The sequence below is a fragment of the Epinephelus moara genome, chromosome 21 (assembly GCF_006386435.1).
Source record: "Epinephelus moara isolate mb chromosome 21, YSFRI_EMoa_1.0, whole genome shotgun sequence".
Classification (NCBI taxonomy): Eukaryota; Metazoa; Chordata; class Actinopteri; order Perciformes; family Serranidae; genus Epinephelus; species Epinephelus moara.
In genome coordinates, this window is record NC_065526.1 from 32,580,347 (window position 1) to 32,596,301 (window position 15,955).

The 15,955-nt window shown below is 42.1% G+C and overlaps 1 protein-coding gene across 1 annotated transcript in view; it reads right to left on the reverse strand.

Annotated features, from left to right (window-relative positions):
• LOC126382478 (E3 ubiquitin-protein ligase Rnf220-like) overlaps positions 1–1,846 on the reverse strand; it is a 163,993-nt gene extending 162,147 nt beyond the window's left edge. The window contains exon 1 of the mRNA XM_050032363.1: positions 1,374–1,846. The gene's annotated coding sequence lies outside the window, so the exon portion shown is untranslated. The remainder of the gene's footprint in view (positions 1–1,373) is intronic.
• Between the last annotated feature and the right edge of the window lie 14,109 nt (positions 1,847–15,955).

A 15,955-nucleotide genomic window follows, 5' to 3' on the forward strand; every position in this document is an offset into this window, starting at 1 on the left:
GGGGGGGCCGCCCTGAGCAATTTGTGCCCTGTGGCTGGGTGCGCTGTCCTGCTGGGGGGGGGGGGGGGCACTGTCATCAGGCAATGCAGTTGCCATGGGGGGACGCACTTGGTCTGAAACAGTGTTTGGGTGGTTAGCACATGTCAAGTGGCATCTACATAAATGCCAGGACCAAAGGTATCCCAGCAGAATATTGTATTGTGACCAGGGTCCAAAACTAACACTCGCCACTCGCCAATTACGGGTAGATTTTGTCTCTGGCTGGTAAATTTTTAAGACCGCTCGCCACTCTGGCGAGTTATTTTTTACCAGCGAAAAATGCATTTTTTGTTACTGGAGAACGATGCTGGTATAGGCTGGTTTCCTGGCAGAGTAATGTGTATTTCAGGCAGAGATGATCTTCGGTCACGTAAGTACATCAGTCATGACGTCATCACAGCGCGGCGAGGTGGATAGCTGTTGTTGTTAATGTACCTCCATGCTCTGAACCCCCGTAGAAGAAGAATTAAGAAAAAGTATCATGAGGTATTGCAGAGCCTCCCGCAAAAAGACAAAAAACTAAAGCAAAAGAACCTGCTGAGGCTGAGATTTTACCGACAGACGACCAAGAGACAGAGGTTAATGTTAATGTTGCTGCTACTGCTCCCTCCGCCGCCGCTGCCACCCCCCAGTTTCATCCACCAGCAGCATTAAGTGACATGACTTTTTTCCTTTAAATTATTATTATTTGGTTGGCTGGTGGTTTCAATATTTTGGCTGATCAATATGTGTGAAATGAACAGAAAGCCAAGAGAATTACTTATTATTACTCAGACAAATATTAGCATGGAGTTGCTGTATAAAAGGCACAAAGTATATCTGAGATGGCATCACTACATGCAAAATGAATGTGTTTAGATTAGACTACTAACCATAAAGGACGTTTTTGACCCCATTTAGACAAGTTCATGTTATAAAAATGCATATATCATACAGATACATGACTTACACATGTCTCTTATTCCAATTAGCAGTCAGGGAATATCACAGATAACCCAATCTGGTTGACAGATTACATTAAAAAGTCAAAAAAACATCAAACACAAAAACGCAGTAGGCTACCTTTTAAAGCTGATAACTAATTAAATACAGCATGCAAAGATGAAAAAGCACCAGACCTCTTCACAGGCTGCAACCTATCACAAATCACACACTTTCAAACAGATGACTTGACAACTGACTATAGCCTATATCATGAATGTAAAAGTGGAGAACTCTACATCACTTGGCAACAGGCCCTGACCAAATGTTGGTACACAATGTCAAACTTCAACCATACAACCACATAAGGTATGCCAGCAGAGAGGGAGGAGGGGTGTGTTTGATTCACTTACCGCCCATTTGAAGTCCCCTGTCCCTCATGGTGGCAAAGTTTTCAGGAACCACGTCATGCCATTTCCCACTGGACTCAGCTCCGTCACCAAAGACAACTCCATCTCGGCGGCTGTCCAATTCTCTCCTGTCCACAGGTGTCCTTTCTCCGTCTTCTTCTCACAGCAGTTGTTTACTCAGTCACTCATTCTAAGCAGCTGGTTACCAGGAAATTACCAGAAATGCACCCTCCATTGCTGCTAGCTTACTATTCACGCAAAAACACGGTAACGTTAGCTAAAGTCATTATCAGCATTGGAAAACTTTCTCGCGGATGTTTCCGTTGGAAAAAAAAAGTTGCTTACCACGGTTTCATAGGTGAGAGACCACAATTCCCTTTATACTTTCCCTCGGAGTATTAATTATTCACCGTTTTACTGATGCCTAAAACTGCTAATCAAGAGACACCAACTTAACCTGGCTCTCCTCCGGTAGACTGCACGTGCCCCCTGTAGCAGTGCAATACCACCTTTCACCACTTGTGAGGGGGCGCTGTTTCACTAGGTTCAACTAAAGCAACTCTATCAAAACTGGAGAGGAGGTCAGTAAATTAATGTTATATGACAAAAACAAAGGGTTCATCTTTTAAATTTAAATAAACGTTAGTAGTTTGATTAACAAGAAAGGCGTTTTTATACTGTATCTATTGAGTAAGCTGTACAGTGTTTCTTTTCAAGCTGTATTTCAATGGAGTAGTTATTAATTATTATTATACATTACCTGGATATTATTATTTATCTTTGTTGGGAAATTACTGGGAGAGTATGAACCAGCAAAATTAACCCAACAAAAGAGTCTAAATTTAGTTTTAAAGCACTCTCCATGCTGCCAGGAATAAGATATTTCTGGAAAGATACAGATTCTGAGTATATGAACACTGAAATCAGCTTAAAAAATATCCACTGTGTACAGGTTTCAAATACCCAATTTCCCAGAGAAAAAATGTTATGGGCATGACCTGAGTGTCCTCAGTGGTAGTTATGAATAGGCCTGTGAAAACTGCTGTGTGGTAATCATAATGGGAACTGTAGTTTAACAAATAATACCTTGCAAGACTTTGTTGAATTCAGGTTTCAATTTTAATAGCAAGGCTTTATTTATCATTATTTTTTAATATGGATGGGAAACCTTGGCCTGCAGTGTCTAGAAACCAAGGCTCATGTCATTCAGTGTAAATACACCCAAGCTCAATGGATGTCTAGCTTTTTTGTCAGTGCATAGGATGTTTAACCCTTACACGGCTAACTCTGCAATCATACTACAGCCTTGAGTCAGTCATTGTCCAATGATGTGACAGCCCCTTCTCATTTTTGAACGGATGGGTCCAACAATCCCGAGACCTTTCTCTGGGGGGCCCACTGTACAGTTCCTTTTTGAGTTTAAAGCCTACCTAACAACGTGCTTTCGTTGCACGAGGAGAAAACAGTAAAAGCAAGCTGTTTTACCAACGTTGTCAATGTATTTTGAAGACTGTACGCATCTAATGAGCAGAAACTGTACATTTCCTGTAAAAACGGAAGTGTATTTTGAAAAGACACAATGCATGTTATAAGTGTAAATTGACACACCATCCCACATAGGGCTGCAACGATTAATCGACTGATCGCTGACTAATCGACTATTAAAATAATCGGTGACTATTTTAGTAATCGACTAATCGGTTTGAGTCATTTTTCATAGAAAAGTACTATAAAAGTACCCCAAAATACTCTTATTGCAGCTTCTTATGTTGAAATATTGGCAGCTTTACACACTCTCCCATGACGGTGAACTAAAACCCTTTGGTGTGAGTACGAAACAAGACATTAGATGACATAATTTTGAGGTTTGGGAGAAACAGACCGACATTTTTCAACATTTTAACACATTTTTCGATAAAATGATTAGTCGACTAATCGAAGAAATAATCGACAGATTAATCGACAATGAAAATAATTGTTAGTTGCAGCCCTAATCCCACAACGTCAACAGAAGATGCATGAGGTTATCTGGTGGGTCATATTTAGACATGAAAGTCCACTGACAAAGTGGTGATATTTGAAGAGTTGGGATGAGAACACGTTGGATGTGAACATTTTTAAGTTGTAAACATAGGAATCTTTCCCACCTCTACCATCCCTCCCATATGTTGGGCACTCTCTTAAGAAAAGACGATAAGGAAATGTAGTTCATGGGAAATATTAAGAAACTTGAGCACTAATAATAGCTACTGCTGGTTTAAAACAGAGGCTACTTAAACTCTGTACAATGGGCTCAATTGTTTTTGTTTAAATTGGTCCCAGTTGATAATAAGGGACTTGACAATGACATATTGCCACATATATATACTTGAAATAGCTCGTTGCTATACAGTCTGTAAATTATAATGTGAAGTCTGTCTTATCAATCTTAAGTAACAGCAAAATAAATAAAATAATGAATAAATAAATTACCATTTGCCTGCCTTTGCCATAGATATGCTAATGAGGTTACCGGTCAGTTATTCCACTTTTCCTAATACGTTTTCTCAATTTGATCCCTGGTCCAACATCCCATCACCTGCTGGCTATTCAGATGATAATATTAAGAGATGAGAGAGAGAGAAAGAGGGAGAGGAGATTCAAATGATGATATTAGAGGAGAGGGATGGTTAGAGAGATGGCTGCTGTCACCGTTATGCGTCTATGACACCTCAATGTGCAATAGTCATTTGTGCGCGTGTGATCGCACCTGTGTGTGTGTGTGTGTGTGTGTGTGTGTGGTAATATGAGAATTGATGCAGAGGGCTGACCTCCTCTGCCCCTCTCATTTCCATTCAGCCATTTTAGTTCTTTTCAGAGTCGGAGGAGCCATTGTGGCTCAACCAGGGAGCAGTTTGTCCTCATTATAACTGTTCTGAGTGAAACCGGAGAACAAAGCATGGTGGGTATACATTTTGATTTTGTATAACCGCTGAAAAGGGAAGAGAGCAGAAGAGAAGAGAAGAGAAGAGAAGAGAAGAGAAGAGAAGAGAAGAGAAGAGAAGAGAAGAGAAGAGATTTGTCTTGTCATTTATCATTGCAGTTAATTAGTGTTTATGTTTTTAATACACATGCCATATGCACAAATTAAAAATTAACAAGCTTGTGATTTATGATGAGAGGATAAGGATGCCAATAAAGAAATCATTTGACTATTTTCCATGTGGTTCTCTACTTTGTAAAAGTAGTAAAAGATGTGACACGAACATCTGTTTATATGTATGCGATCAGCAGACCTGATGATATGTGAGCTACAATGAGCATTATCATACGGAGCAAATGTCTTGATATATAAGTCCATGCTGCCACGCCGGCGTTATGGTTATGGATTAGGCACATTCCATAAGTGCGGGATTGCGCTGTGAGCAAGGCAGAGATGTATCGGCCATATAAAAACTGAATCTGTGATGTTGTTAATCATTTATTCAGCTAGCTTCTTCATTCCTTTAACACCTACCACCTATGCAGGACCATATTTTTCCAGGCGAAGTAATTCTTTCTCTTTAGTATCTGTGTGCACCATTTCCCTTTTTCTCATCTGCTTTTCCCACCTCCATCAGTTTGTTTTTCTCTTTGTTTGATTCGATTTGATTTTACTCACTGCAGAGCTTTCACCTCTCTTGTGCCGTCACACTCTTTTGTCTCGCCGTCTTTTCCGAGCTGTTTCATGTACAGACAGGTAACAATCAGGCTTTTACTGGAAGCAGTCGTGTAGAATGGAGACCGTGTCCTCAATACACCTGTCAAAGGTTATTTTACAGTGTTGGAGACAAAAACACACCTCTACACACTCGGTGTAGATTCACAGAGTGGAGAGCGGTCAGTGACAAATGGTGACAGATTGATCCAGTGAGAGTCCGTCTCTGTCATATGAAACCATGTGTGAGGTGGTTCAGTGTGTATCTGTGTGTGAGAGAGAGCTTGTTGTTTCCTTTATTGTTTCTCTGTAATGCCACCAGATGAAAGCAAAGGCCTACAAACAAAACAGGATCATATTATAAAGACAACATAGAAAACCCTGTACCAAAGGACTTTTGTGAGATAAAGAATTAAACAGTAATATTAAGGTGTTTCACCTGTAATGTGTTGTGCATTAAATGATGCCACAGTTGCTGTGAAGTCAATACAAGGCTGTGAAATCACAAGTTTCATGTCAGTAACTTTTATTTTGAAAGGCAATTTATATTACATAGACTGCCTGAGAACAGTAAACAAGCAGCATTGAGAGTATTTAGCATCAGGTAGACATCAGCATTTTTCTTGTCAGACATCTTAATATAAATCAGAATGAATGAATATCAGTGATACAGCTAATTCACCTAATCTCAACCTGAACACAAACCTTAGAAATGGAAACCCTCTGCTGTCATTTTTGTAACATAGGACAACTTGGTCAATAACAGTAAAAGCCTTTAAAGATGATACAAAAAAAAAAAAAGAAGGGGAATAGCTAGAGCAGGAAGGAGAAGATGTCGGTGCACTATTTTTGTTTAAAAGTAAAGTAAAATAAATGAAGAGACCCAAATCTGTAATGGTCACAGATTATGTGGTACCCTCCTTTGAGTCATGAAATATACCAACCATGTTCACCAAACCTTTTGAGATAATGTGATGATGTTTGAACTTTGGAATAGACTTGCAAAAGCAGACTTTTTGTATGCCTGGACTAGTGAAGTAAAATCTTTATTCTGTGTGATTAGGTTACAATCTGATATTGGGATGATCAGTAAAAATCGTTCCATAGTGTATGTATAAGGAAATGTGGACTGCTGATGTTTGGTACAAAATTGAATCACAAACATATTTGGCCTCATGAAGCAACATCTCCTTAAATTTCTCAATTCAATTTCTGTTAAGACAAAAAAAAAAATCACAGAACTCAACTCCAGCACAAAATGTTTTACCTATCCAAATTTGCTCTTATCCAATTGTGTTGAGTGGTGAATCGCAATTTTAGGTGCATGGCCATTTGTTATTAGCATAGGTAATGCTCCCTAAATATCACGTAAGGTCCGGTGTTGTTCTGTGTGCAAATACTCTGGCACATTCCTAAGAATTGGAGTGATGCCACAGAAAAAAAATACCTTCTGCAGCTGTGAAACTGACATACTGTTAATTAAACTTAAACAAAGTAAACATGTGATCTTTCAGAGCATCAGTCTGCGTTACAAGAAAATCAAAAACCCAGCAAATGCAAAACATTTTTGATGCTGTAAATGCCCTTTCAGCAGAGGGCAAAAGCATCTAGGAGCAGTATGTAAGCCACCCAGAAGAATGCACACAATATTATCCAAGAGTTTTCATAGTCTTAACTAGGATCCATGGACCAATAGTTTGTCCCTAGCCCACAAATTTAATAATCCAATCATACTGTGAAGCATATACTAATCTAAACTTGGTTGTTCATACTTGTTTTTATGTTCCTCAACTTTAAAATTTATGTTCCTTCCTTTGGACAATTTGTAGACTATAAACATGATTTTTTCTTACCTTTGTCAAAGTGCTCTGAACCACCAGAGCGAAAATAAGAAAACATTGGTGAGTTCCAGAAATCTATGGATACTGACAAAATAAGAACAAATGGTGGACATGAACAAAAATAAGAGGAATATGTTTGTGTACCACTTCCTGCATGATGCTCATTGGCTCATAAAGATAACTAGTGTAGAACTGAATGCGAAGCAGAATTTACCCAAAAGTCAAAGGTCTCAGTGTGCAAAGTTTGCTACAGGTGCACTATGATGAGTTATAGAAACATCTTGAATGGTCTCCTAAAAGAAAAAGCTTGGTTTACTGTGTGATTCTATGAAACTGAGGATGAAGTTCATTTTCTACTTTAATTGCTCATTATATGATTATTGAAGGGCTATTAGCTATAGTGAAATGTCCTTATTTTTTCTTCAGGTTAGATAAATGTAAATGACTTGAGCTGCGTTTCAAGAATTTTTGGGGACTTTTGTGGCAGAGTTTGTTTGCAGAGCTTGGGATATAAGACAAGGTTCTTTATTTCATTCTGTATGTAGCAAATTGTGTTATTTTTTGGTAAATGTTTAATCACTGCAGTGGCAGGAAATCTCAGTGAAGAAGCAAAAAGAAATCTGCCTGTGAGATTATAAATTTGAAAAACTTGTGTTCACAGCTTTTTTCCACTGCCCCCAAGTGGCTGGTAATCATCCAATGCTGTTTTTTGTATTTCTAATTATTGTCATTTTTGTTTATTTTATGACTTTATTAAGTAGCAACAGTGGAGAGATGATAGGAAATGAGGGAGGATTTGAACTGTGAGGATGTGGTTCATGGTGAGCATCTTCACTCCAAAGCCAATGAGAGGCTTTAGGCTATACAGTACATTACCTTTACATCAATGTGATATACACCTCATTTTACCTTTTTTCCACCCACTAACACTAACTATAAAATTTTCAAAAGGTGAAACTCTATAGAAAAGAAGGGAAACTGTATGCAGTGATTGTCGTGTCCTCCTATTCCCCACAATAAAGTCCTCCTGCTTTGTCCTGGTTTCACCTCCCTCCAGGCTAAACACTCACACTCTCATCCCTGCATTGAAATTTATGAAAATCATCTCTGTAATATTCAGCCAGTGCCTGCCTGCCTGCTATATATATTTATATATAACAACCTTATTAAATCAGTTCAAAGTAGGACGATCCCATGATTACACTGAAGCGGGGAAGGGAGGAGGGGAGGATGAAAAGAGGCAAAAGGGGGAGAGGGAAGAAAAATCAATGCCACTCGGTAATTGCATATTACAGCGTTATTTTGTGCATTGATATTGATAATACGTATGTTTACATTTGCCGTGATTAAAATCAATGCTGTAAAGTGAGTTATGACAGCGTGGCCTGATGGGACGGCTTTATGGCTGAGAGGGACTAATGAGGTGGTTGATGGGGAGGAAGGATTGCCTCCATCCATCTCTCCACTGAATACTTCCTGCGAGGGACTGAGGGACCGATCCTTACTGACTGTCATCTGTAATGCACCATATAGGACTCTTTTTAATCTGAACATTTCTCACGAACATTTTAAAGTGTCTGTCAATGGCGTGAAAATTCCACCTTGGTTCAGTTCAGTATCACTTGTTACAGCAGGTGTTTCAGAGAAAATGGTCTTAAAACTAAAAAAAACATATTTTTAAAAACTCAAAACATGATTAAATGACCCATTAAAGGAACAGTTCAAACACCACAAATGCAGTCATTATTTGTTCGTTCTCATTTGAGTCAGAAGAACACAAGAAACCAGGAAATAAACGGTTTAAACAAGGGTTAAATAACGACAAAAAAATGACTTCAATAACCTAGCGCGGCACACGATTACTGTTTGGAGGTGACCAAAAGTCTATGATATCCTTTTAATATTTTTTGCCATGTGTAGAATGGCCATGTGGGTTGGTCACTTGGTCCACAGCTTTGGTTCAAGCTAAAACATCTCAACAATTAGGCCTATTAGACGGTTTGGCATGAAATTTAGTGTAGATATTCATATTTACAGAGTGAATAATAATCACTTCGGTGATTCCTTAAAATTTAATTAAGCACCATCATCAGGTAAAAATTTTAATTCATTCAATACTAAGCTCTATGACAAAAAAAACTGCAAAACTAATGATATCCGCTTTAGCTGTTCTTTGTGTTTAGTGCTTATTAGCAAAAGTTAGCATGCAAAAAACCTCAATTAAAATGGTAAACTACCTGCTAAACATCTGCATGTTAGCATGCTGGTTTTAGCATTTAGCTCAAATCAAAACTGTGCATTAGCATAGGCTTACAGAGCCTTAAGCGTGGCTGTGGATTCTTAGGCCAAAATACACAGGAAACAGATGCAATGCCTCATGTTGACGAGATGGAGCAGGATTTTTTTTTTTTTTTTTTAAATCTATTACACAGACTTTATCTTTGTAGTGTATAGTTGCTGCCAACTTCACTGTGTGCATATTGAGTTCATCATGATAATGCAGTTGTTTATGCAGGGTTTGGAAGTGTAGGCCATTTAAGTGGTACTGAATTGTTTTGACAACCGGTGCACTGATTTAATTAATTCATTTCAATATTAAATGTAAAAACACCTACAAGGTTGTTCTGCTGCGTGACATTGCCTCTGGTACAATGAGGTATTTATTGTATTTATTAATTGCCTAACTTAATAATTGGGTAAATGGGTTTTCCATGGCAGATTGGTTCTGGGCGAAGGGTCAGACGAAGAACGGTTCAAAAGACCTTTCATGATGGACAAAAGCAAGCACACGTGTACCTGGCCCGGAGAGTTACCGGGGCTCTGCCCTGGAGCCAGGCCTGGGGTTGGGGCCTGTGGGCGAGCGCCTGGTGGCCGGGCCTTCACCCATGGGGTCCGGCCGGGCCCAGCCCAAACCGGCTACATGGGCTCATCTCCCTGCAGGCCCACCACCCGCAGAGGGATCCAGAAGGGATCGGTGCTATGTGGACTGGGCAGCAGACCAAGGCGGTCCGATCCTTGGCTACAGAAGTTGGCTCTTGGGACATGGAATGTCACCTCTCTGGCGGGGAAGGAGCCAGAGCTTGTGGAAGAGGCTGAGCACTTCTGTGCGGGTCGCAGTTTGGCCTTAACTAACACCATGTTCAAACTTAAGGATGTCCATCGGTGCACGTGGCACCAGGACAGCCTAGGTCGCAGGTCAATGATTGACTTTGTAGTCGTATCATTTGACCTGCGGCCATATGTTCTGGACACTCGGGTGAAGAGAGCAGCAGAGCTGTCAACTGATCACCACCTGGTGGTGAGTTGGATTAGATGGCAGGGGAGGACGCCGCGCAGACCTGGCAGGCCCAAACGAACAGTGAGGGTCTGCTGGGAACACCTGGCGGAAGAACCTGTCCAGATGATCTTCAACTCCCACCTCCGGAAGAGCTTCGACCGCATCCCGAGGGCAGAGGGGGACATTGAGTCCGAATGGGCCTTGTTCCGCTCTGCCATTGTTGAGGTGGTGGCTGCGAGCTGTGGCCGCAAGGCCGCTGGGGCCAGTCGCGGCGGTAATCCCCAAACCCGCTGGTGGACACCAGAGGTGAGGGGAGCCATCGGCTGAAGAAGGAGGCCTACAGGGCATGGTTGATCTGTGGCTCTCCGGCACAGGGCAGCAACTTGCTCACACTGTTTACAGTGGGGGCGGGGAGCTGCTGACGTCAACTGGGGACATTGTCGGGCGGTGGAAGGAATACTTTGAGGAGCTCCTCAATCCCACCAACACATATTCCAGTGAAGAAATAGAGCTGGGGGTCTCGGGGGCAGGTCGTCCAATTTCTGGGGCAGAAGTCGCTCAGGTAGTGAAGCAACTCCGAGAGGGCGGAGCCCCGGGGGTGGATGAGATTCACCCTGGATATCTCAAGGCTCTGGATGTTGTAGGGCTGTCCTGGCTGACATGCCTCTGCAACATTGCGTGGACATCGGGGGCAGTGCCTCTGAAGTGGCAGACCAGGGTGGTGGTCCCCATTTTCAAGAAAGGGGACCAGAGGGTGTGTTCCAACTATAGGGGGATCACACTCCTCAGCCTACCCGGTAACGTTTACTCCAGGGTGCTGGCGAAGAGAGTCCGGTCAATGGTTGAACCTCAGATTGAGGAGGAGCAATGTGGTTGTTGTCCCGGACGCGGAACCGTGGACCAGCTCTTTACCCTCGCCAGGGTGCTGGAGGGGGCATGGGAGTTCGCCCAACCAGTCCACATGTGTTTGTGGATTTGGAGAAGGCTTACGACCGTGTCCCCAGGGGCATCCTGTGGGGGGTGCTCCAGGAGTATGGGGTTGGTGGCCCCTTGCTAAGGACCATCCAGTCCCTGTACTGAAGAAGCGTGAGTCTGGTTCACGTGGCCGGCAGTAAGTCGGACCTGTTCCCGGTGAGGGTTGGACTCTGCCAGGGCTGCCCTTTGTCGCCGGTTCTGTTCATAACCTTCATGGACAGAATTTCTAGGCGTAGCCGAGTGGTGGAGGGTGTCAGGTTCGGTGACAGGAGGATCTCGTCCCTGCTTTTTGCGGATGACGTGGTCCTCCTAGCTCCATCGAACAGTGACCTCCAGCTCTTGCTGGGACGGTTCGCAGCCGAGTGTGAAGCGGCTGGGATGAGAATCAGCATCTCCAAGTCTGAGGCCATGGTCCTCAGCCAGAAAAGGGTGGATTGCCCACTCCAGGTCGGGCGGAGGTCCTTCCTCAGGTGGAGGAGTTTAAGTATCTAGGGATCTTGTTCTCGAGTGAGGGTAGGATGGAGCAGGAGATTGACAGGCGGATTGGGGCGGCTTAACCGGCCCTTTGTGGTGAAAAGGGAGCTTAGCCAGAAAGCGAAGCTCTTGATTTACCGGTCGATCTACGTTCCAACCCTCACCTATGATCACGAGCTCTGAGTACTGACCGAAAGAACAAGATCGCGAGTACAAGTGGCCGAAATGAGTTTTCTCCGCAGGGTGGCTGGGCTCAGCCTTAGAGATAGGGTGAGGAGCTCGGACATCCGGGAGGGACTTGGAGTAGAGCCGCTGCTCCTCCACATCGAGAAGAGCCAGTTGAGGTGGTTCGGGCATCTGGTAAGGATGCACTCCAGACGCCTCCCTTGGGAGGTGTTTCGGGCATGTCCAACCAGGAGGAGACCTCGGGGCCGCCCCAGGACACGCTGGAGGGATTACATCACCCGACTGGCCTGGGAACGTCTCGGGGTTCCCGCGGAAGAGCTGACTGAAGTGGCTGGGGAGAGGACTGTCTGGACTTCTTTGCTGAGGCTGCTGCCCCCGCGACCCGGACCCGGATAAGCGGAGGACGACGAATACGAGTATGAGTACGAGTACGAGTACGAGATAAACAGTGTGATGCCTGTGTTTCCGTGGTCAGTGTAGCAGCTTTAGTTGATTATAACGGATGCACTCTTGTGTGTCTTCTTCCCATGTATTTCAGCTATTCGTCTTGTTAAATTATCAATCAATTTTTATTTTTTATCCTTTATGCTACTGTATAAAACATGTTTTTTGTCTAGTGATTATTTCAAAATGTGTGAACTGATCCTTTCATTTCCATGATGAAACCCCCCTCTACTCGTTATCTCTCCCTCTAACAACCTCATGTCACACTACACTGAGAATTGTTGAGTACAGTTCCTTTACTAACACTGTTATGTTGCTTTTTAGATGATATATTTTACTTTGGCTGCTAATGTTGGCTCAGTGTTTTTGGCATCAGGTGCCTCCGTTAAGTGTATGCTTCTCTATTGTGTAAATGTGTTAGTGGGTGTTTTTGAAATTAGATCCACAGCAGGGAAGCATGGGGTTCTAAATGCACTCTCAAACGCACACATACAGTATGTTCACAAGCATGTGCACACATAATGAGACACAAATGCACATCTGTGCAGTAACCGCAACTTCTCTGGAAACCACAGACAGCCATCTGTGATGATAGAGAGGCCTGTAAGTGCTATCAGATATACACACACTGCTGTAACTACATTTATGCCCTGGCTGTGTTCACACTGGCCTCCCACAACTGCTTTATTACTCAATACATACTTTGATAGAGGCCAGATAATTTATTTTCTGAATCCGATTATTGCTTTTCAAGTGCTGTCCTGTATTAGAGCATTTTGACTGAGCAGAGTGGAAATGTTTTACATGTAACTTTTGCTTACTCAAGTAAAAAACAATCCTAAAATTTGGTTTTAGAGCACCAGTGGAAACACAAAATCCTGGTCCTCTAAGAGGTAGGTGTAGCTAATACAGTGTGGTAAAGTGTTAGTCCTTCACACTGGCCAAATTGTTGTATAATGGCTATGGGAAATCACTCCTGACTGAGAGGTTTGTACATTAACTTGCCACAAATATGGTTTGGTTTCCACAAACAAGTCAAAACACTCCACCTCTCAAAACACCAGGTTATGTGTGTAAATGAATATGGGATCCATTTGTCCATAGACCAGGGTTTGGGGCAGAGAGAAACACTTTCAGTCTGGGTGTCAATCCATTGTTGCATATTAGGGACACAACCCTGTCCATTAAGTCAAATTCATGGAAATTGCTTTTTTTTCTCTCTACCACAGATGGAGGGAGGCAAAGTGAGAGGGGGTGGTGAAGAAGTTAAGAGATGAATAGAAAAAAAGAAAGGAAATTATTGGCTCAGAGGTAGAAGGGAGGTAGAAGCACAGCAGCATCCATCCACTCATCCATCCCCCCTCTCTCAGTTGTCCACTTGTCGAGGCTCTAACTTTAATTAAAAGTTTCTGCAGCAGAGGTGACCTGTCGGTGTCGAGGTGAAGGTAAGGCAGAGAGGAAAGACAGAGAGTGATTAGGAAAAGGGAGAAGATAGAGCAAGTAAAAATATCATCTCTCTTTATGTGTGTGTGTGCATGAATATGTGTGTTAATCCAACTGCAACAGTGTAATAAAGCATCAATTGTCTGGATAAGTGATGCCTTTTGAGGTAACATGAATACTCAAATAGGCCTTAATTTAGCTCAAATTAAGCGAGAGCCTTTATTTGAGACAGGCTATTATTAAAGGCCCTGTGTCACCTGTATATTTGATCCTCTGCGTTTGCAGAGGATGTCTGTCTGACTCCCATTTGCTGCATTAATCTTCTGTTGCTGCTGTTCCTCAATCTGTTTCACATTAAAGGCTTTCTGGGGTTTTATAAGACTTGACTTCCCTGGAGGGCTTTTATTGTGAAACATCTGCAGGACGTGTTTATCAACAGCAGGTTAACTGCTGAAAAGTACCGTAAATTTTACTAAATACTAAGAGAACTAGGATTCTAATCTCTTCGCCATTTATGCTGCTGATGTTGTTTGCTCCAGAGCCACTTATATCCCAAAAGATTATATTTCTTCTTTTTATCTCGTGGGAACATGTTATTATCTTGTAGGGAATAAATCATTATCTTTTGCCTACTAGTTAAAGCCAATACAAGGAACTTTTAACTGGATATGCAAAAGTCTCTCGTTTCTGCTGATGTCTGTGCGTGACCTACAACAGCAAATGAGACCATCGGTGTGAAGATAAACTATTTCTATATAGTGTATATCCATACCTTTAGGAAACTGTGTCCAGGTCCGCCGCAGCTCGCTTCCAGGATGAAGTGATTTACGGCACTCAGATGCACACTTCATTTTACCTAGCTGCTTACATTTAGTTACTGTTATAAATAGTCACTATTCCTCCTCCTCAACCCGACGTCCGCGGGGAGTTAAAATAGCAGCAATCATCGAGGAGAGCAGGGGCCGCGGGGCTGGAACACCTCATCTGGACTGACGACAGGTACCAGCCAGGTGTCGACAGGGTCCAGCGAGTGCTGAGAAATAAAGAGGTGAGGCACCGCTCCATACTCAGTCCAAGAAGCCGTGGAAGTGCTCGCCAAACAGGCCTTCAGCCTTACCAGCCGACCGCTGCGTTTACCCCGGCGGCAGTGGCGCTTACGCTGGAGAGGTGGAGCAAAGTTTTCCCGTCTTGTTGTTTCATTCATCCCCAAAACAAACACATGCGCGAGCCAGGTAAGCGTCTTTACGACAATACGCGCTAGAGCTCATGGGAAGTGTAGGCTTCATTCCGGCAAAACACTACCGCTTTTGTCCACAGGATCGCCAAAATCTCCTTGTAGGGGCTTTAAGTATCTTGTGGGAACAAGTTTTTAATTTGTGTGCACAAGTTTGTTATCTTGTAGGAATAAGTTATTATCTGGTGAAAATAAGTTATTATTTTGTGAAAACAAATTAACTATCTTATACACACAAGTTAATTTTTTTGTGGGAAAAAGTTAAGTTTCTTGTGGGAACAAGTTAAGTTTTTTGTGGGATCAAGTTAAGTTTCTTGTGGGAACAAGTTCAGTATTTTGTGGGTACAAGTTAGGTTTCTTGTGGGAACAAGGTAAATTTCTTGTCGGAACAAGTTAATCACCTTGAGGGAATGAGTTATCATCTTGAGGGAACATGTTAAGTTTCTTGTAGGAACAAGTTAATTATCTTGTGGGAACAAGTTAATTATATTTTGGGAACAAGTTAATTATATTTTGGGAACAAGTTAAGTTTCTTGTGGGAACAAGTTCAGTATTTTGTGGGTACAAGTTAAGTTTCTTGTGGGAACAAGGTAAATTTCTTGTCGGAACAAGTTAATCACCTTGAGGGAATGAGTTATCATCTTGAGGGAACATGTTAAGTTTCTTGTAGGAACAAGTTAATTATCTTGTGGGAACAAGTTAATTATATTTTGGGAACAAGTTAAGTTTCTTGTAGGAACAAGTTAATTATCTTGTAGGAACAAGTTAAGTTTCTTGTGGGAACAATTTATTATCTTGTGGGAACAAGTTAAAGTTTCTTGTGGGAACAAGTTAATTATATTGTGGGAACAAGTTAAGTTTCTTGTGGGAAAAAGTTAATTATCTTGTGGGAACAAGTTAAGTTTCTTGTGGGAACAATTTATTATCTTGTGTGAACAAGTTAATTATATTGTGTGAACAAGTTAAGTTTCTTGTGGGAACAAGTTAAGTTTCTAGTGGGAACAAGTTAATTATCTTGCAGGAACAAGTTAAATT